Source organism: Pleurodeles waltl, chromosome 5 (genome assembly GCF_031143425.1).
Source record: "Pleurodeles waltl isolate 20211129_DDA chromosome 5, aPleWal1.hap1.20221129, whole genome shotgun sequence".
NCBI lineage: Eukaryota > Metazoa > Chordata > Amphibia > Caudata > Salamandridae > Pleurodeles > Pleurodeles waltl.
The window spans coordinates 33,445,273-33,469,962 of record NC_090444.1 but is presented as its reverse complement, the minus strand read 5'-3'; positions in this window follow the sequence as shown (position 1 = coordinate 33,469,962).

Sequence of the window (24,690 nt, the reverse complement as noted above, 5' to 3'; positions counted from 1 at the left end):
CGGAGAAGTCAGCCAGTAGGAGCGCAGAGCAGGAGGGCCCCACAAGCCCCATCCCGGCTGTAAGGAAGGACACCAAAGGGCCCAGGACTCCGTCACCGAAGGGTCCTGCGACTGCACGGTCGGAGGGCGACTGAGCAGGGAGTCCAGGCCAGGTCTGGCTCCCTTGAATTACTGGACAAGCAGCGCTGAACAGGGCCCCGCCGCACAGAAGAGCACCGCTGAACAGGGCCCCGCCGTGCAGAAAAGCACCGCTGAACAGGGCCCCGCCGTGAAGAAGAGCACCGCTGAACCGGGGCCCGCCGTGCAGAAGAGCACCGCTGAACCGGGCCCCGCCGTGCAGAAGAGCACCGCTGAACAGGGCCCCGCCGTGCAGAAGAGCACCGCTGAACCGGGCCCGCCGTGCAGAAGAGCACCGCTGAACAGGGCCCCGCCGTGCAGAAGAGCACCGCTCCGCTGGGCCCCGCCGTCTCAAGCACTGCTCCGCTGGGCCCTTCCTGTCAAGCACCGCTCCGCTGGGCCCCGCCGTCTCAAGCACCGCTCCGCTGGGCCCTTCCTGTCAAGCACCGCTCCGCTGGGCCCTTCCTGTCAAGCACCGCTCCGCTGGGCCCCGCCGTCTCAAGCACCGCTCCGCTGGGCCCTTCCTGTCAAGCACCGCTCCGCTGGGCCCCGCCGTCTCAACACCGCTCCGCTGGGCCCTTCCTCTCAAGCACCGCTCCGCTGGGCCCTTCCTGTCAAGCACCGCTCCGCTGGGCCCTTCCTGTCAAGCACCGCTCCGCTGGGCCCCGCCGTCTCAAGCACCGCTCCGCTGGGCCCTTCCTGTCAAGCACCGCTCCGCTGGGCCCTTCCTGTCAAGCACCGCTCCGCTGGGCCCCGCCGTCTCAAGCACCGCTCCGCTGGGCCCTTCCTGTCAAGCACCGCTCCGCTGGGCCCCGCCGTCTCAAGCACCGCTCCGCTGGGCCCTTCCTGTCAAGCACCGCTCCGCTGGGCCCCGCCGTCTCAAGCACCGCTCCGCTGGGCCCCGCTGTCTCAAGCACCGCTCTGCTGGTCCCCGCCGTCTCAAGCACCACTCCGCTGGGCCCTTCCTGTCAAGCACCGCTCCGCTGGGCCCCACCGTCTCAAGCACCGCTCCGCTGGGCCCTTCCTGTCAAGCACCGCTCCGCTGGGCCCTTCCTGTCAAGCACCGCTCCGCTGGGCCCTTCCTGTCAAGTACCGCTCCGCTGGGCCCCGCCGTCTCAAGCACCGCTCCGCTGGGCCCTTCCTGTCAAGCACCGCTCCGCTGGGCCCCGCCGTCTCAAGCACCGCTCTGCTGGGCCCTTCCTGTCAAACACCACTCTGCTGGGCCCCGCCGTCTCAAGCACCGCTCCGCTGGGCCATTCCTGTCAAGCACCGCTCCGCTGGGCCCTTCCTGTCAAGCACCGCTCCGCTGGGCCCCGCCGTCTCAAGCACCGCTCCGCTGGGCCCTTCCTGTCAAGCACCGCTCCGCTGGGCCCCGCCGTCTCAAGCACCGCTCCGCTGGGCCCCGCCGTCTCATGCACCACTGGCACAATGACAGTGCCGGATCTGTCTCGAGCTACTGTTCACGGTTCACTGTGCCCACCATGCCTCCTCCTTGACCGGTGGAGACTGTTATCCACCTGATGGACTGTGGCTTTGCACTCTCCAGGATGGCACAGTGGGCAAGCCACCCACTGTAGAGACTTGAGAGACTGTGGCTTTGCACTCCCCAGGATGGCACAGTGGGCAAGCCACCCACTGTAGAGACTTGAGTGACTGTGGCTTTGCACTCCCCAGGATGGCACAGTGGGCATGGTGGCCCCTTCGTGGATCTGGCGTCGTGGACTCATGTGGCTGTGGTGCCCCCCCCTTCCCTTCCCCCTGAGGTGCCTGTAGTTTTGTCATCAGATGCCCCTGCAGTGTTCTCTCCAAAGGACTCAGGTCTCCTGTGTGGGCTTTGCCCTTGTGTTGATACACTTTGGCCCACGGACACTTGGAATTTCGTTAGATGTGCAGGACTAATTGCCTCGGTTTATCGTATGCACTAAATATTGAATTGATTTTTTAAAATTGTTATTGCTATTTGACCATGACTTATCAGTGGCTTTTTTTTCCCATGAATTTCGATTCACAATTTAATTATGTCCTTGCTTTTTTCACGGGGGTTTGGGTGGTGTCACTGTGACTTGTTACTCTGCATTGGTGTGTACATAGTTTGGGGGGGGGTGGGGGTCGCATATGTGTGTGCCGTAACCTTTCGTCCTCCCCCCTCCCCTGTGTCGTAGGTGCAGTACTCACCGTTGTCGTCTGCGCCGGCGTTCGTACTCGTGGTAGATGAGCAGGTAGACGAGAGCAGGTAGGATGTTTAATTCGGGTTCCATGCTGTCCTACTTCCTCGTGGAGTGTGTAGAGGTGCGCGTTTTCCCGTTCGTAGTCTGTTTCCGCCGTGTTTTTATCGGCGGTGCTCCCGCCCCGGAAAAGGTGGCGGATTGGTGAGTTGTGATAGTGTGGGCGGTACATTGTCTGCCGCCTGTCTGTTGGCGGTGACCTCCGCGCTGTTTGTTTGTACCGCTGTGGCGGTCGGAGTGTTAATGTGGCGGGCTGTGTTGGCGGTTCCCGCCAGGGTCAGAATTCCATTTTTTGGACCGCAGGCCTGTTGGTGGGTTGGCCGCCGCTTTATCACCGACCGCCAGGGTTAGAATAACCCCCTTTGTCTTTTATTTCAGTTTCTGTGCCAACTTCTTCCTATATGCTCTGAGGACTTTGTGCAGAGAAGGGCGAACCCCTTGCACTAGTAGGCCTTTCTGAGGCTTACTTCAACAGCTTTACAACTACACACCCCAGCATGCTTTGGTACAGCACAGAGGAGCTAGCTTTACAACCACACATCCCGGCATGCCTTGCTTTTCCAAAGAGGAGCTATCTTTACAACTACACATCCTGGCATGCCTTAGTACAGCACAGTGGAGGTAGCTTTACCACTACACATCCCGGCATGCCTTGCTTTACCACAGAGGAGCTAGCTTTACAACTACACATCCTGGCATGCCTTAGTACAGCACAGTGGAGGTAGCTTTACATCTACACATCCCAGCATACCTTGGTACAGCACAGAGGAGGTATCTTTACAACTACACAACCCGGCATGCCTCGGTACAGCACAGAGGAGCTAGCTATACAACTACACACCCCGGCATACCTTGGTACAGCACAGAGGAGCTAGCTTTACAACTACACATCCCGGCATGCCTTGATACAGCACGGAGGAGGTAGCTTTACAACTACACATCCTGGCATGCCTTGGTACAGCACAGAGGAGCTAGCTTTACAACTACACATCCGGGCATGCCTTGGTAAAGCTCAGAGGAGCTAGCTTTACAACTACACATCTCAGCATGCCTTGGTACAGCACAGAGGAGCTAGCTTTACAACTACACATCCCGGCATGCCTTGGTACAGCACAGAGGTGCTAGCTTTACAACTACACATCCCGGCATACCTTAGAACTGCACAGAGGAGCTAGCTTTACAACTACACATCCCGGCAAACCTTGGTACAGCACAGAGGAGCTAGCTTTACAACCACACATCCCAGCATCCCTTGGTACAGCACGGAGGAGCTAGCTTTATAATTGCACATCACGGCATGCCTTGGTACCGCACAGTGGAGCTAGCTTTAAAACTACTCCTCCCGGCATGCCTTGGTACAGCACAGAAGAGCTAGCTTTACAACTAGACATCCCGGCATGCCTTGGTACAGCACAGAGGAGCTAGCTTTACAACTACACATCCTGGCATTACTTGCTTTACCACAGAGGTGCTATCTTTACAGCTACACATCCTGGCATGCCTTGGCACAGCACAGTGGAGGTATCTTTAAAACGACACATCCCAGCATATCTTGGTACAGCACAGAGGAGGTAACTTTACAACTACACAATCTGGCAAGCCTTCGTACAGCACAGAGTAGCTAGCTTTACAACTACACATCCCAACATGACTTGGTACAGCACAGAGGAGCTAGCTTTACAACTACACACCCGGCATATATTGCTTTAGCACAGAGGAGCTAGCTTTAGAACTACACATCCCGGCATGCCTTGGTACAGCACGGAGGAGCTAGCTTTACAATAACTCATCCGGGCATGCCATGGTACAGAACAGAGGAGCTAGCTTTACAACTACACATCCCTACATGCCTTGTACAGCAGAGAGGAGCTAGCTTTACAACTACACATCCTGCCAGGCCTTGGTAGAGCACAGTGGATATAGCTTTACAACTACATATCCCAGCATACCTTGGTACAGCACAGTGGAGCTAGCTTTACAACTACACATCCGCATATGCCTTGGTATACACAGGGGAGCTAGCTTTACAACTACACAACCCGGCATGCCTTGGAACACCACAAAGGAGCTAGCTTTACAACTACACATCCCGGCATGCCTTGGTACAGCAGAAAGGAGATAGCTTTACAATTACACATCTCGGCATGCCTAGGTACAGCACAGAGGAGCTAGCTTTACAATTACACATCCCGGCATGCCTTAGTTCAGCACAGAGGAGCTAGCTTTACAGAGACACATCACAGCATGCCTTGGTACAGCGCAGAGGAGCTAGCTACACAACTACACATCCCCGCATTCCTTGGTACAGCACAGAGGAGCTAGCTTTACAACTACACATCCCGGCATGCCTTGGTAGAGCACAGAGGAGCTAGCTTTACAACTACACATCCCGGCATGCCATGGTACAGCACAGAGGAGCTAGCTTTACAATTACACACCCCAGCATGCCTTGGTACAGCAGAGAGGAGCTAGCTTTACAACTACACATCCCGGCATGCCTTGATACAGCACAGAGGAGCTAGATTTACAACTACATATCCTGGCATGCCTTGGTACAGCACAGAGGAGCTAGCTTTACAACTACACGTCCCGCCATTTCTGGTACAGCACAGAGGAGCTAGCTTTAAAACTACACATCCCAGCATGCCTTGGTACAGCACAGAGGAGCTAGATTTACAACTACACATCCCGGCATGTCTTGGTACAGCACAGAGGAACTAGCTTTACAGCTTCACATCCTGGCATGCCTTAATACAGCACAGAGGAGCTAGCTTTACAACTAAACATCCCGCCATGCTTTGGTGCAGCTCAGAGGAGCTAGCTTTACAACTACACATCAAGCCATGCCTTGGTGCAGCACAGAGGAGCTAGATTTACAACTACACATCCGGGCATGCCTTGGTACAGCACAGAGAAGCTAGCTTTACAACTACACTTCCTGGCATTCCTTGATACAGCACAGAGGAGCTAGCTTTACAACTACACATCCCGATATGCCTTGGAACAGCACAGACGAGCTTGCTTTACAACTATACATCCCAGCATGCCTTGGTACAGCAGAGAGGAGCTAGCTTTACAACTACACATCCCAGCATGCCTTGGTACAGCACAGGGGAGCTAGCTTTACAACTACACACCCGGCATGCCTTGGTACAGCACGGAGGACCTAGCTTTACAACTACACATCCGGGCATGGCTTGGTACAGCACAGTGTAACTAGCTTTACAACTACACATCCGGGCATGCCTTGGTACAGCAGAGAGGAGCTAGCTTTATCACTACACATCCCGGCATGCCTTGGTACAGCACAGAGTAGCTAGCTTTACAACTACACATCCCGGCATGCCTTGCGTTACCACAGAGGAGCTAGCTTTACAACAACACATCGTGGCATGCCTTGGTACAGCACAGAGGAGCTAGCTTTACAACTACACATCCCAGCATGCCTTGGTACAGCACAGGGGAGCTAGCTTTACAACTACACACCCGGCATGCCTTGGTACAGCACGGAGGACCTAGCTTTACAACTACACATCCGGGCATGGCTTGGTACAGCACAGTGTAGCTAGCTTTACAACTAATCATCCGGGCATGCCTTGGTACAGCAGAGAGGAGCTAGCTTTATCACTACACATCCCGGCATGCCTTGGTACAGCACAGAGTAGCTAGCTTTACAACTACACATCCCGGCATGCCTTGCGTTACCACAGAGGAGCTAGCTTTACATCTACACATCCCAGCATACCTTGGTACAGCACAGAGGAGCTAGCTTTACAACTACACATCCCGGCATGCCTTGGTACAGCACAGAGGAGCTAGATTTACAGCTACACATCCCTGCATGCCTTGGTACAGCACAGAGGAGCTAGCTTTACAACTACACATCCCGGCATGCCTTGCTTTACCACAGAGGAGTTAGGTTTACAACTAAACATCCCGGCATGCCTTGGTACAGCACAGAGGAGCTAGCTTTACAACTACACATCCCGGCATGCCTTGGTACAGCACAGAGGAGCTAGCTTTACAACTAAACATCCCGGCATGCCTTGGTACAGCACAGAGGAGCTAGATTTACAGCTACACATCCCTGCATGCCTTGGTACAGCACAGAGGAGCTAGCTTTACAACTACACATCCGGGCATGCCTTGGTACAGCACAGAGGAGCTAGCTTTACAACTACACATCCCGCCATGCCTTGGTACACCAGAGACGAGCTAGCTTTACAACTACACATCCTGGCATGCCTTGGTACAGCACAGAGGAGCTAGCTTTACAACTACACTTCCCGGCATGCCTTGGTACAGCACAGAGGAGCTAGCTTTACAACTACACATCCTGGCATGCTTTGCTTTACCACAGAGGAGCTAGCTTTACAACTACACATCCTGGCATTCCTTGGTACAGCAAAGAGGAGCTAGCTTTACAGAGACACATCCCGGCATGCCTTGGTACAGCACAGATGAGCTAGCTTTACAACTACACATCCCGGCATGCCTTGGTACAGCTCAGAGGAGCTAGCTTTACAGCTACACATCCCGGCATGCCTTGATATAGAACAGAGGAGCTAGCTTTACAACTACACATCCTGGCATGCCTTGGTACAGCACAGAGGAGCTAGCTTTACAACTTCACATCCCGGCATGCCTTGATACCGCACAGAGGAGCTAGCTTTACAACTACACATCCCGGCATGCCTTGGTACAGCACAGAGAAGCTAGCTTTACAACTACACATCGCAGCATGCCTTGGTAAAGGACGGAGGAGCTAGCTTTGCAACTAAACACCCTCGCATGCCTTGGTACAGCATAGAGGAGTTAGCTTTACAACTACACATCCCGGCAGTCCTTGCTTTACCACAGAGGAGCTAACTTTACAGAGACACATCACGGCATGCCTTGGTACAGCACAGAGGAGCTAGCTTTACAACTACACATCCTGGCATGCCTTGGTACAACAGAGAGGAGCTAGCTTTACAACTACACATCCCGGCGTGCCTTGGTACAGCACAGAGGAGCTAGCTTTACAACTACACATCCTGACATTCCTTTGTACAGCACGGAGGAGCTAGCTTTACAACTACACATCTCAGCATGCCTTGTACAGCACAGAGGAGCTAGCTTTACAACTACATATCCCCACATGCCTTGGTACAGCACAGAGGAGCTAGCTTTACAACTACACATTCGGGCATATCTTAGAACAGCACAGAGGAGCAAGCTTTACAACTACACATCCCAGCATGCCTTCATGCCTTAGTACAGCACAGAGGAGCTAGCTTTACAACTACACATCCCAGCATGCCTTGGTACAGCACAGAGGAGCTAGCTTTACAACTGCACATCCCAGCATACCTTGGTACAGCACGGAGGAGCTAGCTTTACAATTACACATCACGGCATGCCTTTTTACAGCACAGAGGAGCTAGCTTCACAACTACACAACCCAGCATGCCTTGGTACAGCACAGAGGAGCTAGCTTTGTTGTAATTTAATAGCGATTAGATTAAGCATTAGCAGAAGACATCTTGTATTTAGCACCTATTGTGAACATTAGGCTGAATCCATTCTGTATTCATGGCAGCCATTTTCTCTGCCATTTGCTCGCCATGTGCTCTGTCCTACCTTTCTGTTAACTACTCTTGAAAATCTGTCTAGTGACAAGTTATATTGAGCATCTCCCACTTTCGCACATGCCCAGTAAGATCTGCAGCTCTTAGTAATCAGTAACAGACAGTAATGTGTCAACTAGTCCTTGAAACTATTAGCCCCTCCTACCTGTTGACTGTGCATTTCCATATGACCTTACATGTATGTAAGTCTTCCTTCTGTAATTGTACCACCTTCTTTTAGCCCCTGCGTGGGTAAAAATGGACCATGCTCTCTCAGTTCAGTGTGCTACTTCAAACATTACCGAAGGGTGCTGTTTGAACTGTAGTACCACCTCATGGAGTTTAATAAACTTTGGGGGTCATTCCAACCTCGGCGGTAAAAGGCGCTTACCGCCGTTCAGAAGACCGCCATAACACCGCCACCGCCGCGGTAAACCGCCACGGTCATTCTGACCCACAACAGTCAAACCGCCAAAATACAGACATCCACAAAAGTCCGCCACACCAAAGGGCAGCGAGAAACTGCCGATGACCAAACCTCCACCGTCACGCCAACAGAAATACGCCCACACTATCACGACACACGAATCCACGCGGCGGTCTTTCAACCGTGGTATTCCATTGGCGGTACACACCGCCGCGCTCAAAATACACACACACTTACAAAACACAGCCACATTGGACAATTCAAAATACACACACCTGATACACATACACACACCACTCCCACACACCCAATACAATATAAAACACACACCCACATCACCCACAAACCTCCACTCCTGGAGATTCGTGAACACGCACAGAGAAAAGAAATCCGAGCACCCAGACGCCCAATTCACTGTCACCCAGCAATATTTGCACGCACTTCATACAAAACAACAATACACATCACCCCACTTAGCACCACACAATCCACCCTACACATCACCCACACCACCCCATGGCACCGCAAAAACACCCCAGGTTCTCGGATGATGAACTCAGGGTCATGGTGGAGGAAATAGTATGAGTAGAGCCACAGCTGTTCGGGACACAGGTGCAGCACACCACCATTGCCAGGAAGATGGAGCTATGGAGCAGAATAGTGGACAGGGTCAACGCCGTGGGACAGCACCCAAGAAATCGGGACGACATCAGGAAGAGGTGGAACGACATACGGGGGAAGGTGCGTTCCATGGTATCCAAGCACAACATCGCGGTGCAGCGGACTGGCGGCAGACCCCCACCTCCTCCCCCAGAATTTACAACATGGGAGGAGCAAGTCTTGAACATCCTGCATCCTGAGGGCCTCGCTGGAGTAGGTGGAGGTATAGACTCTGGTAAGTCTCATCTTCACTACTTCTTCACCCCCACCCCACCTGCATGCCAACTCATACCCCCACCCCCATCACACCTACTCCTTGCAAATGTCTCACTATCACAACCCACCCATCCCAACACCTAGCCCTGCATGAGTCCACAAAGCATGGACACCCATCACCTAAGCATGCCCACTGCACATACACATACAACCCCCCCCAACCGTCACAACAGCCCCCACAATGGAATGCCAGCACTGGGGTACACAGGCACCCACCCATTGCACGCTATGGCACACATAGAAGCAATAACCATACTTTTATATCCCTGCAGGACCCGAACGCAAGGTCACCGTGCAGGAGGGTCCACAAATGTCCACTCCACCCCCAGAAGAGGCCCACAGTGAGGACAGCAGCTCTGTCTCCCTGGATCTAGATGATCAGCCCGGTCCATCGGGGACCTCGGGACAGTCGGTTCCCCTCACACAGCCACAGGCCACAGCAGACCTTCCCCCCTCTGGAAACACCAGCACAGCACCCACCCAGCGGGCCCATACCTCTGTCCCCAGGACACGTCAATCAGCGGTGTGTCCACCACTACAGGGAACCCAGGCTAACCCTGCACCCAAACAACAACAGGGACAGGGGGCAGTGGTAGTGGGCACACGGTCCAGGGGACAGAGGCCCATGGAAACAGGGGAACTGGGAGGGCTGCTGTGCGACAGGGGGGGGACAGGCCCAGGGAACCCACTCTCCACGAGGCCCTCTCCTCCATCATGGGAACATACCACCACTCCCAGGAGACGATGGCGACGGTCCTGGCCAGGTTTCAGGAGATCCAGCTTCTGCAGGAGCAACAGTATATGGGGATCAGGGAGGGACTAAGAAATATCAGTACCGCCATGGGTACCATCGTAGTGGCCCTGAATGAGGTAGTCACCACATTGCGGGACACTGTGGCACCTCAAAGGGCCCCTAACACTAGCATGCACCAAGAACTGCCTACCACCTTTGCCAGCGCTAGTGGACAGGAGGTCCCGACACAAGACCAACAGGCCACCAGTACCCCACCCCCTTCAGAAGGAGAACCACCCCGCAAGCGGGCCCTGAGATCTAGGAAGAAGACAGAGTAAGATGTCAAGACCCCCGCCAGCAAAGGATACCGCCCTGATTGTCATCCCACTGTCCCACATTGTCACCCTGTCCAACCTTAAACTGCCCCTGCTCCACTTCGCACAGGCATTTGGACAATGCACCTGTGAAACTGATAGTCTGGACTCTGCCATGGACAATCCTCCACCATCACCCCTCACCGATTTGCAACCACCCATCCAATTTAGAGCACTTGAATAAAAACACTTAGGCCCATATTTATACTTTTTGACGCAAAACTGCGCTAACGCAGTTTTGCGTCAAAAAAATTAGCGCCGGCTAACGCCATTCTGAAGCACCATGCGGGCGCCGTATTTATTGAATGACGTTAGCCGGCGTTAGCCGCCGGCGCCCTCTGGTGTGCATTAAAAAAAACGACGTACACCAGGCAGTGCCGGCGTAGGGGGATATGGGGATATGGGGCTTGGGCGTCAAGAATGGTTGAGGCAATTTTTTCGCCTCAACCCGATTTGCGCCTTTTTTTTTCACTCCCAACCCCCATAGAAATGACTCCTGTCTTAGCAAAGACAGGAGTCATGCCCCCTTGCCCAATGGCCATGCCCAGGGGACTTCTGTCCCCTGGGCATGGTCATTGGGCATAGTGGCATGTAGGGGGGCACAAATCAGGTCCCCCTATGCCACAAAAAAAAATACAAAAAAACACTTACCTGAACTTACCTTAATGTCCCTGGGATGGGTCCCTCCAGCCTTGGGTGTCCTCCTGGGGTGCGCAAGGGTGACAGGGGGTGTCCCTGTGGGCATGGGAGGGCACCTCTGGGCTCCTTCAGAGCCCACAGGTCCCTTAACGCCTGCCTTTTGCAGGCGCTAAAAAACGGCGCAAAAGCGGCCGTACGTCATTTTTTTTGACCCGCCCACTCCCGGGCGTGAATTTTGCCCGGGAGTATAAATCCGACGCACATGCTTCGGAGTCGATTTTTTAGACGGGAACGCCTACCTTGCATATAATTAACGCAATGTAGGTGTCCACGCTAAAAAATTACGCTAACTCCATGGACTTTGGCGCTAGACGCGTCTAACGCCAAAGTATAAATATGGAGTTAGTTTTGCGTCGAAATTGCGTCAAAAAAAACGACGCAATTCCGGCGCAAACGGAGTATAAATATGCCCCTTATTGCACCCAACAATCAGGAGTCTGGCTGTGATTTAGAACAAATGTATTAGACATGACCGTGCCAAAATGTTCATTCACATTGTGATGCCAACAAACCGCTGTCACACAGCTGTAGTCCATGGGGAAACAAAGCAGATGTCAGGCAGTGGGGCCCACATCTCTGAAAACGGAAGGGAAAGTCACAACACAGTTACCATACACTGGGGGAAAAAGTCAGACTGTAGAGAGGTAGGAGTCTTTAAGTAAATGTAATATGCCGGTGTGTACTCTTACCTGTGTGTCACTGAAAATACTGCTGTATTACTGTGTTCCTGTTCTCTATGTCGTCCTCTTCGGCTTCCTCCTCTTCACTCTCCACAGGCTCCACAGCTGCTACAACACCACCATCTGGACCATCCTCCTGCAGAAAAGGCACCTGGCGGCGCAAAGCCAGGTTGTGAAGCATACAGCAGGCCACGATGATCTGGCACACCTTCTTTGGTGAGTACATTAGGGATCCACCTGTCATATGGAGGCACCTGAACCTGGCCTTCAGGAGGCCAAAGGTTCGCTCGATCACCCTCCTAGTCCGCCCATGGGCCTCATTGTACCGTTCCTCTGCCCTTGTCCTGGGATTCCTCACTGGGGTCAATAGCCATGACAGGTTGGGGTAACCAGAGTCCCCTAATAGCCACACCCGGTGCCTCTGGAGTTGACCCATCACATACGGGATGCTGCTATTCCGCAGGATGTACGCGTCATGCACTGAGCCAGGGAACTTGGCATTAACATGGGAGATGTACTGGTCAGCCAAACACACCATCTGTACATTCATGGAATGATAACTCTTCCGGTTCCTGTACACCTGTTCACTCCTGCTGGGGGGGACCAAAGCAACATGTGTCCCATCAATGGCACCTATGATGTTGGGGATATGTCCAAGGGCATAGAAATCACCCTTCACTGTAGGCAAATCCCCCACCTCAGGGAAAACGATGTAGCTCCGCATGTATTTGAGCAGGGCAGACAACACTCTGGACAACACCTTGGAAAACATAGGCTGGGACATCCCTGATGCTATGGCCACTGTTGTTTGAAATGACCCACTTGCTAAGAAATGGAGTACTGACAGCACCTGCACTAGAGGGGGGATCCCTGTGGGTTGGCGGATGGGTGACATCAGGTCTGGCTCCAGCTGGGCACACAGTTCCTGTATAGTGGCTCGGTCAAGCCTGTATGTGAGTATGACATGTCGTTCCTTAATTGTCGACAGGTCCACCAGTGGTCTGTACACGGGAAGATTCCTCCATCTCCTCGCATGTCCCAGCGGACGGTGCCTATGAAGGACAACAGCGAGCACAGAGTCAATCAACCCACAGGTACGTAACCACCGCTTGCACATAACACGATTCCCAATGCATTGAAGGGCTTGTATGAGTGTTGGTGCAAGGCCTAGGTATGTGTGACGCAGTTGGTAATTAGGCCATGTGGGCCCTTGAAATGGCGGCTGCCTGACCTGTGAAGTGCGACAGTGGGATGTGAGGTCAATGCGCTGGCGTGGCACACCGCGGCAGTAGGCGGTCGAAGACCGCGGCGCGAAGCCGCATTGGTTAACATTGAACCCTATGGGTTTCAGGAGCCAATGATGATGTGCGCCGGCGGTCGCGGTACTTACCGCCGCGGTACGCACCGCCGCGGGCGTGACCGCAATTTTCTATCTGCTTAATCACTCGATACCTGATCTTCGACAGGAGAGGACCTACACTGCAAGTGCTGCTGTGACCTCGGTCTGGAAGAGACAATGGCTCATGCGACTGGGGAAAGGGCCCCTGCCTTCACTGCGGAGGAGTTGGAGAAACTTGTGGATGGGGTCCTCCCCCAGTATGCGCTACTCTACGGTCCTCCGGACCAACAGGTAAGTACACTGGGACCATGCTTAGTGGGCAATGCCTGGGTTGAGTGGGGTGGATGAAAGATGGTGGGGAGGCGAGCGATTGAGGCATGCATCAAACGACAGATGAGAGCATGTGCCACATGGCAAGGGTGGGGATGGGGGGCCACTCACATCGAGCATGCAGAAGGTGATGACAAGTATTCTCTCCCTGTACAGCGGGGACTCGTGCTGATGTCAGTGACAGCGACTCGTCCTCTGAAGGGAGCTCCCTTGTGGTGGCGGCAACATCCGTGCCTCCCGCAACAACAGGTACAGCCGCCACCCAGCGCACCAGCACCGCCCTCCCAGCAGCCCCTCAGCGTTTGCCCCCTGCCCGCTCACCCAGGAAGGTGGGCATCTCCTTCGCCCCAGGCACCTCAGGCCCTGCCCCTGTCACCCCTGCTGCCCTCAGTGAGGAGGTCATTGACCTACTGAGGACCATCATTGTTGGGCAGTCTACCCTTTTGAATGCCATCCAGGGTGTACAAAGGGAGGTGCACCAGAGTAATGCATACTTGGAGGGCATTCATTCGGGTCAGGCTGCCCATCAGCGATCATTCAATGCTCTGGCCTCAGCACTGACGGCAGCAATTGTCCCTGTCTCTAGCCTCCCCCCTCCAACTTCCTCCACCCAGACCCAATCCCCTGTACCTCTGCCTATCCCAGACACACCATCAGACCAGCCTGCACACACCTCAACACCCAAGGGAAGCTCCTCCAGACATAAGCACCACACATCACACAAGCATTCACACAAGCAACATCCACATGCAGACACACCAACACCCACTGCCTCCACTGTGTCCCCCTCCTCCTCGTCTCCCTCCTCCCTCCCTGTGACGTCTCCACTCACACTTGCATGCACAACATCTTCAGCCACTACGTCCATCACCAGCACACCCACCAGAACACTCCGCACATGTGCAGTCACCACCCCCACTACCATTTACACGTCCCCTGTGTCCTCTCCCAGTGTGTCTGTCACCCCCTCTTCCAAACTACACAAACACAGGCAGCCACCCACCCAACAGCCATCCACCTCAAGACAGCCTCCAGCCCAAGCACCTGCACCCAAAGACACCAGACTTCACACTCCTACAACCACATCCTCTTCCTCCACTCCCATACCCACTACACCTACCCGTCCCTCTCTTTCCAAATTGTTTTTCTTTTCTAAACTTGACCTCTTTCCTACAACTCCCCCACCCCGTCCATCTCATAAGACTCCAATCAGCACCTCAGCCTCCACAAAACCGGGACCTGTAAAGACTGTTTGCCATGGACTGTGGAGTCCCCCACCCTCAAGGGCATCCAGTTCAGCTAGGAGCCAAGGCACGGCCAGCCCACCCCGGGAAAAGCATCCGAAGATTGCCAGTGCCCAGCGCGAGAGACCAAAGACCCCAGGGACCTAAATCCCTACATTGGCTCCGGCAGGAAGTCGGGTGCCACCTGGCACAGCGCCAAAGGTGGGAAAGGGCCACAAGCGTACAGGGAAGGGTGGGAAGGGCAGCACGCCCGACAAGTCCGTTATCAGGCCAGCTGGCCAGCTGGCCAGGAGGGCCCCACCAGCCCCATCCCAGGTGTGCAGGAGGACACCCACAGGCCTGGTACTGCAGCCCAGGAGGGCTCCGCAAGCCACGTCCCAGGTGGGCAGGAGGACACCCACAGGCCGGGTACTGCAGCCCAGGAGGGCCCCGCAAGCCACCAGACAGATGGGCAGGAAGGCCCCGCCAGCCACATGTCATGTGGCGAGTGACATCCATGCCTGGGCCGGATCCGCTGACCAGGACACTCATCTCAAGCACCGCTCCGCTGGGAACCGCCGTCTCAAGCACCGCTGAACAGGGCACTGCCGTCTCAAGCACCGCTGAACAGGGCACCGCCGTCTCAAGCACCGCTGAACAGGGCCCTTCATCTCAAGCACCGCTGAACTGGGCCCTTCATCTCAAGCACCAATGAACAGGGCACCGCCGTCTCAAGCACCGCTGAACAGGGCACCGCCGTCTCAAGCACCGCTGAACAGGACACCGACGTCTCAAGCACCGCTGAACAGGGCACTGCCGTCTCAAGCACCGCTGAACAGGGCACCGCCGTCTCAAGCACCGCTGAACAGGGCCCTTCATCTCAAGCACCGCTGAACTGGGCCCTTCATCTCAAGCACTGCTCCGCTGGGCGCTTCATCTCAAGCACCGCTCCGCTGGGCACCGCTGTCTCAAGAACGGCTGAACTGGGCCCTTCATCTCAAGCACTGCTCCGCTGGGCCCTTCATCTCAAGCACCGCTCCGCTGGGCACCGCCGTCTCAAGAACCGCTGAACTGGGCCCTTCATCTCAAGCACTGCTCCGCTCGGCCCTTCATCTCAAGCACCGCTCCGCTGGGCACAGCCGTCTCAAGAACCGCTGAACTGGGCCCTTCATCTCAAGCACTGCTCCGCTGGGCCCTTCATCTCAAGCACCGCTCCGCTGGGCACCGCCGTCTCAAGAACCGCTGAACTGGGCCCTTCATCTCAAGCACCGCTCCGCTGGGCACCACCATCTCAAGAACCGCTGAACTGGGCCCTTCATCTCAAGCACTGCTCCGCTGGGCCCTTCATCTCAAGCACCGCTCCGCTGGGCACCGCCGTCTCAAGAATCGCTGAACTGGGCCCTTCATCTCAAGCACTGCTCCGCTGGGCCCTTCATCTCAAGCACCGCTCCGCTGGGCACCGCCGTCTCAAGAACCGCTGAACTGGGCCCTTCATCTCAAGCACTGCTCCGCTGGGCCCTTCATCTCAAGCACCGCTCCGCTGGGCACCGCCGTCTCAAGAACCGCTGAACTGGGCCCTTCATCTCAAGCACTGCTCCGCTGGGCCCTTCATCTTAAGCACCGCTCCGCTGGGCACCGCCGTCTCAAGAACCGCTGAACTGGGCCCTTCATCTCAAGCACTGCTCCGCTGGGCCCTTCATCTCAAGCACCGCTCCGCTGGGCCCTTCATCTCAAGCACCGCTGAACAGGGCCCTTCATCTCAAGAACCGCTGGCCCATTGGCGGAAGGGACAGGCCCGCATCTGTGTCGGGCAGGGCTGCACGAAGCACTCTGGGCACTAGTCCCCCTCCAGTACCAGTGGAGACTGTTATCCACTTGAGAGACTGTGGCTTTGCACTCCCCAGGATGGCACAGTGGGCAACCCACCCACTGTAGAGACTTGAGAGACTGTGGCTTTGCACTCCCCAGGATGGCACAGTGGGCAACCCACCCACTGTAGAGACTTGGGAGGCTGTGGCTTTGCACTCCCCAGGATGGCACAGTGGGCAACCCACCCACTGTAGAGACTTGAGAGACTGTGGCTTTGCACTCCCCAGGATGGCACAGTGGGCAACCCACCCACTGTAGAGACTTGAGAGACTGTGGCTTTGCACTCCCCAGGATGGCACAGTGGTCATGGAGGCCCCTCGTGGATCTGGCGTCGTGGACTCATCTGGCTGAGGTGCCCCCCCTTCCCTTCCCCCTGAGGTGCTTGTAGTTTTCCTATCTGATGCCCCTGCAGTGTTCTCTCCGTTGGAGGCAGGTATCCTGTGTGGGCTTTGCCCATGTGTTTTGGCCCAGTGGCCCACGAACAATGGCTGATAGACATATCGGACTGGACAATTTCTGTATATAAAGTTATAGATGTGTGATATATTTTATACTCAGTCTTACAATATAATTCTAAATTTATAATCATTTCCTTTTGCCTTTGCATTCTTCAGGGGGATTTGGGGGGGTAACTGTGATGTGTTGCTATGCATTGATGTGTGTGTTGTAGTGGGTGAGGGTGGGGTGGGTGTGTCGCGTATGTGTGTCCCCGTAATATTTTCTCCTCGCCCCTCCCCTGTGTCATAGGTGCAGTACTCACCGCTGTCTTCTGCGTCGGCGTTCGTGCTCCTGGTAGAGGAGCAGGAAGACAATGGCTGGTAGGATGTGGAGTTCGGGTTCCATGCTGTCCAGATTCCTCGTGGGGTGTATGGAGGTGAGCGTTTTCCGTTTGAAATGTCTGTTTCCGCCGTGTTTTTATCGGCGGGGCTACCGCCCCGGAAAAGGTGGCGGATTGGTGGGTTGTGATAGGGTGGGCGGTACATTGTCTCCCACCTGTCTGTTGGCGGTGACCGCCGCACTGTTTGTTTGTCCCGCCGTGGCCGGCGGTGTGTTAAAGTTGCGGTCTCTGTTGGCGGTTTCCGTCAGGGTCAGAATTGCATTTTTTTTACCGCCAGCCTGTTGGCGGTTTTGCCGCCACTTTAACACCGACCGCCAGGGTTGGAATGACCCCCTTTGTCTTTTATTTCAGTTTCTGTTCCAACTTCTTTCTATATGGTCTGAGGACTTTGTGCAGAGAAGGGCAAACCCCTTGCACTAGTAGGCCTTGATGAGGCTTACTTCAACAGCTTTAGAACTACACACCCCGGCATGCTTTGGTACAGCACAGAGGAGCTAGCTTTACAACCACACATCCCGGCATGCCTTGCTTTACCAAAGAGGAGCTAGCTTTACAACTACACATCCTGACATGCCTTGGTACAGCAGAGAGGAGCTAGCTTTACAACTACACATCCCGGCATGCCTTGGTATAGCACAGAGGAGCTAGCTTTACAACTACACATCCGGGCATGCCGTGGTACAGCAGAGAGGAACTAGCTTTACAACTACACATCCCGGCATGCCTTGGTACAGCACAGAGTAGCTAACTTTACAACTACACATCCCGGCATGCCTTGCGTTACCACAGAGGAGCTAGCTTTACAACTACACATCGTGGCATGCCTTGGTACAGTACAGAGGAGCTAGCTTTACAACTACACATCCTGGCATGCCTTGCTTCACCACAGAGGAGCTAGTTTTACAACTACATATTCTGGCATACCTTGGTACAGCACTGTGGAGGTAGCTTTACAACTACACAACCCTGCATGCCTTGGTATAGCACAGAGGAGCTAGCTTTACAACTACACATTCCGGCATGCCTTGGAACAGCACGGAGGAGCTAGCTTTACAACTACACACCCCGGCATGCCTTGGAACAGCACGTAGGAGCTAGCCTTACAACTACACATCCCGTCATGCCTTGGTACAGCACGGAGGAGCTAGCTTTACAACTACACATTCGGGCATGCCTCGGTACAGCACAGAAGAGCTAGCTTTACAACTACACATCCCGCCATGCCTTGGTACAGCAGAGAGGAGCTAGCTTTACAACTACACAATCCGGGCATGCCTTGGTACAGCAGAGAGGAGCTAGCTTTACAACTACACATCCTGGCATGCCTTGGTATGGCTCAGAAGAGCTAGCTTTACAGCTACACCTCCCAGCATGCCTTGATACAGCACCGAGATGCTAGCTTTACAACTACACATCCCAGCATGCCTTGGTACAGCACAGAGGAGCTAGCTTTACAACTACACACCCCGGCATACCTTGCTTTAGCACAGAGGAGCTAGCTTTACAACTTCACACCCGGCATTTATTGCTTTAGCGCAGAGGAGCTAGCTTTACAACTACACCTCCTGGCATGCATTGGTACAGCACGGAGGAGCTAGCTTTACAACTACACATCCGGGCATGCCTTGGTACAGCACAGAGGAGCTAGCTTTACAACTACACATCCCTACATGCCTTGGTACAGCAGAGAGGAGCTAGCTTTACAACCACACATCACGGCATACCTTGCTTTACCAAAGAGGAGCTAGCTTTACAACTACACATCCTGGCAAGCCTTAGTAGAGCACAGTGGAGGTAGCTTTACATCTACACATCCCAGCATACCTTGGTACAGCACAGAGGAGGTAGCTTTACAACTACACAACCTGGCATGCCTTGGTACAGCACAGAGGAGCTAGCTTTACAACTACACATCCCGGCATGCCTTGGTACAGCACAGAGGAGCTAGCTTTACAACTGCACATCCTGGCATGCCTTGGTACAGCACAGAGGAGCTTTCTTTACAACTACACATCCCGACATGACTTGGTACAGCACAGAGGAGCTAGATTTACAGCTACACACCCCGGCATACCTTGGTTTAACACAGAGGAGGTAGCTTTACAACTGCACATCCTGGCATGCCTTTATAAACCACAGAGGAGCTAGCTTTACAACTTCACACCCGGCATTTATTGCTTTAGCACAGAGGAGCTAGCTTTACAACTACACATCCCAGCATGCCTTGGTACAGCACGGAGGAGCTAGATTTACAAATACACATCCAGGCATGCCTCGGTACAGCACAGAAGAGCTAGCTTTACAACTACACATCCCTACATGCCTTATTACAGCAGAGAGGAGGTAGCTTTACAACTACACATCTTGGCATGCCTTGGTACAGCACAGTGGAGGTAGCTTTACAACTACACATCCCAGCATACATTGGTACAGCACAGTGGAGCTAGTTTTACAACTACACATCCGGCCATGCCTTCGTACAGCACAGGGGAGCTAGCTTTACAACTACACAACCCTGCATGCCTTGGTACAGCACAAAGGAGCTACCTTTACTACTGCACATCCCGGCATGCCTTGGTACAGCAGAGAGGAGATAGCTTTACAAGTACACATCTCGGCATGCCTTGGTACAGCACAGAGGAGCTAGCTTTACAACTACACATCCGGGCATGCCTTGGTACAGCACAGAGGAGCTAGCTTTACAATTACACATCCTGAAATGCCTTGGTACAGCAGAGAGGAGCTAGCTTTACAACTACTCATCCCAGCATGCCTTGGTACAGCACAGGGGAGCCAGCTTTACAACTACACCCCCGGCATGCCTTGGTACAGCACGGAGGAGCTAGCTTTACAACTAGACATCCGGGCATGCCTTGGTACACCAGAGAGGAGCTAGCTTTCCAACTACACATCCCGGCATGCCTTGGTACAGCACAGAGTAGCTAGCTTTACAACTACACAATCCGGGCATGCCTTGGTACAGCAGAGAGGAGCTAGCTTTACAACTACACATCCTGACATGCCTTGGTACAGCACAGAGGAGCTAGCTTTACAACTACACATCCGGGCATGCCTTGGTACAGCACAGAGTAGCTAACTTTACAACTACACATCCCGACATGCCTTGCGTTACCACAGAGGAGCTAGTTTTACAACTACACATCCGGGCATGCCTTGGTACAGCACAGAGGAGCTAGCTTTACATCTACACATCGCAGAATACCTTGGTACAGCACAGAGGAGTTAGGTTTACAACTACACAACCCTGCATGCCTTGCTACAGCACAGAGGAGCTAGCTTTACAACTACACATCATGGCATGCCTTGGAACAGCACAGAGGAGCTAGCTTTACCACTACACATCTCGGCATGCCTTGCTTTACCACAGAGGAGCTAGTTTTACAACTACATATTTTGGCATGCCTTGGTACAGCACTGTGGAGGTAGCCTTACATCTACACATCCCAGCATACCTTGGTACAGCACAGAGGAGTTAGGTTTACAACTACACAACCCTGCATGCCTTGGTACAGCACAGAAGAGCTAGCTTTACAATTACACATCCCCGCATGCCTTGGTACAGCACAGAGGATCTAGCTTTACAACTACACATCCCGGCATGCCTTGGTACAGCACAGAGGAGCTAGCTTTACAACTACACATCTTGGCATGCCTTGCATTACCACAAAGGAGCTAGCTTTACAACTACACATCTTGGCTTGCCTTGGTACCGCATAGAGGAGATAGCTTTACAACTACACATCCCGGCATGCCTTGCTTTACCACAGAGGAGCTAGCTTTACAACTACACATCCTGGCATTCCTTGGTACAGCATAGAGGAGCTAGCTTTACAACTACACATCCCGGCATGCCTTGGTACAGCACAGAAGAGCTAGCTTTAAAACTACACATCCTGGCATGCCTTAATACACCACAGAGGAGCTAGCTTTACAACTACACATCTGGGCATGCCTTGGTACTGCACAGAGGAGCTAGCTTTACAACTACACATTCCAGCATGCCTTGGAACAGCACGGAGGAGCTAGCTTTACAACTACACACCCCGGCATGCCTTGGAACAGCACGTAGGAGCTAGCTTTACAACTACACATCCCGTCATGCCTTGGTACAGCATGGAGGAGCTAGCTTTACAACTACACATCGGGGCATGCCTCAGTACAGAACAGAAGAGCTAGCTTTCCAACTACACATCCCACCATGCCTTGGTACAGCAGAGAGGAGCTAGCTTTACAACTACACATCCTGGCATGCCTTGGTACAGCACAGAGGAGCTAGCTTTACAGCTACACATCCCAGCATGCCTTGATACAGCACAGAGATGCTAGCTTTACAACTACACATCCCAGCATGCCTTGGTACAGCACAGAGGAGCTAGCTTTACAACTACACATCCCAGCATGCCTTGATACCGCACAGAGGAGCTAGCTTTACAACTACACATCCCGGCATGCCTTGGTACAGCACAGAGGAGCTAGCTTTACAACTACACATCGCAGCATGTTTTGGTAAAGCACGGAGGAGCTAGCTTTGCAACTACACATCCTGGCATGCCTTGGTACAGCACAGAGGAGCTAGCTTTACAACTACACATCCTGACATTCCTTGATACAGCACAGAGGAGCTAGCTTTACAGAGACACATCCCGGCATGCCTTGGTACAGCACAGAGGAGCTAGCTTTACAACTACACATCCCAGCATGCCTTGGTACAGCTCAGAGGAGCTAGCTTTACAGCTACACATCCTGGCATGCCTCGGTACAGCATATAGGAGTTAGCTTTACAACTACACCTCCCGGCATGCCTTGCTTTACCACAGAGGAGCTAACTTTACAGAGATACATCCCGGCATGCCTTGGTACAGCACAGAGGAGCTAGTTTACAACTACGCATCCCGGCATGCCTTGGTACAGCACAGAGGAGCTAGCTTTACAACTACACATCCTGGCATTCCTTGGTACAGCATGGAGGAGCTAGCTTTACAACTACACATCCCGGCATGCCCTGTATAGCACAGAGGAGCTAGCTTTACAACTACACATCCTGGCATTCCTTGGTACAGCACAGAGGAGCCAGCTTTACTACTACACATCCTGGTATGCCTTGCTACAGCACAGAGGAGCTAGCTTTACAACTACACATCTGGGAATGCCTTGGTACAGCACAGAGGAGCTAGCTTTACAACTATACATCCCGGCATGCCTTGTTACAGCACAGAGGAGTTAGCTTTACAACTACACATCCTAGCATGCCTTGGTACAGCACAGAAGAGCTAGTTTTACAACTACACATCCTGGCATGCCTTAATACAGCACAGAGGAGCTAGCTTTACAACTACACATCCGGGAATGCCTTGGTACAGCACAGAGGAGCTAGCTTTACAACTACACATTCCGGAATGCCTTGGAACAGCACGGAGGAGCTAGCTTTACAACTACACATCCCGGCATGCCTTGGAACAGCACGTAGGAGCTTGCTTTACAACTACACATCCCATCATGCCTTGGTACAGCACGGAGGAGCTAGCTTTACAACTACACATCCGGGCATGCCTCGGTACAGCACAGAAGAGCTAGCTTTACACCTACACATCCCACCATGCCTTGGTACAGCAGAGAGGAGCTAGCTTTACAACTACACACCCTGGCATGCCTTGGTACAGCTCAGAGGAGCTAGATTTACAGCTACACATCCCAGCATGCCTTGATACAGCACAGAGATGCTAGCTTTACAAATACACATCCCAGCATGCCTTGGTACAGCACAGAGGAGCTAGCTTTACAACTACACATCCCGGCATGCCTTGATACCGCACAGAGGAGCTAGCTCTACAACTACACATCCCGGCATGCCTTGGTACAGCACAGAGGAGCTAGCTTTACAACTACACATCGCAGCACGCCTTGGTAAAGCACGGAGGAGCTAGCTTTGCAACTACACATCCTGGCATGCCTTGGTACAGCACAGAGGAGCTAGCTTTACAACTACACATCCTGACATTCCTTGGTACAGCACAGAGGAGCTAGCTTTACAGAGACACATCCCGGCATGCCTTGGTACAGCACAGAGGAGCTAGCTTTACAACTACACATCCCGGCATGCCTTGGTACAGCTCAGAGGAGCTAGCTTTACAGCTACTCATCCTGGCATGCCTCGGTACAGCATAGAGGAGTTAGATTTACAACTACACATCCCGGCATGCCTTGCTTTACCACAGAGGAGCTAACTTTACAGAGACACATCCCGGCATGCCTTGGTACAGCACACAGGAGCTAGTTTACAACTACGCATCCCGGCATGCCTTGGTACAGCACAGAGGAGCTAGCTTTACAAATACACATCCTGGCATGCCTTGGTACAACAGAGAGGAGCTAGCTTTACAACTACACATCCGGGTATGTCTTGGTACAGCACAGAGGTGCTAGCTTTACAACTACACATCCTGGCATTCCTTGGTACAGCACGGAGGAGCTAGCTTTACAACTACACATCCCGGCATGCCCTGTATAGCACAGAGGAGCTAGCTTTACAACTACACATCCTGGCATGTCTTGGTACAGCACAGAGGAGCCAGCTTTACTACTACACATCCCGGCATGCCTTGGTACAGCACAGAGGAGCTAGCTTTACAACTAAACATCTGGGAATGCCTTGGTACAGCACAGAGGAGCTAACTTTACAGAGACACATCCCGGCATTCCTTGGTACAGCACAGAGGAGCTAGTTTACAACTACGCATCCCGGCATGCCTTGGTACAGCACAGAGGAGCTAGCTTTACAAATACACATCCTGGCATGCCTTGGTACAGCACAGAGGAGCTAGCTTTACAAATACACATCCTGGCATGCCTTGGTACAACAGAGAGGAGCTAGCTTTACAACTACACATCCGGGTATGTCTTGGTACAGCACAGAGGAGCTAGCTTTACAACTTCACATCCTGGCATTCCTTGGTTCAGCACGGAGGAGCTAGCTTTACAACTACACATCCGGGCATGCCCTGTATAGCACAGAGGAGCTAGCTTTACCTCTACACATCCTGGCATGCCTTGGTACAGCACAGAGGAGCTAGCTTTACAACTACACATCTGGGAATGCCTTGGTACAGCACAGAGGAGCTAACTTTACAGAGACACATCCCGGCATTCCTTGGTACAGCACAGAGGAGCTAGTTTACAACTACGCATCCCGGCATGCCTTGGTACAGCACAGAGGAGCTAGCTTTACAAATACACATCCTGGCATGCCTTGGTACAGCTCAGAGGAGCTAGC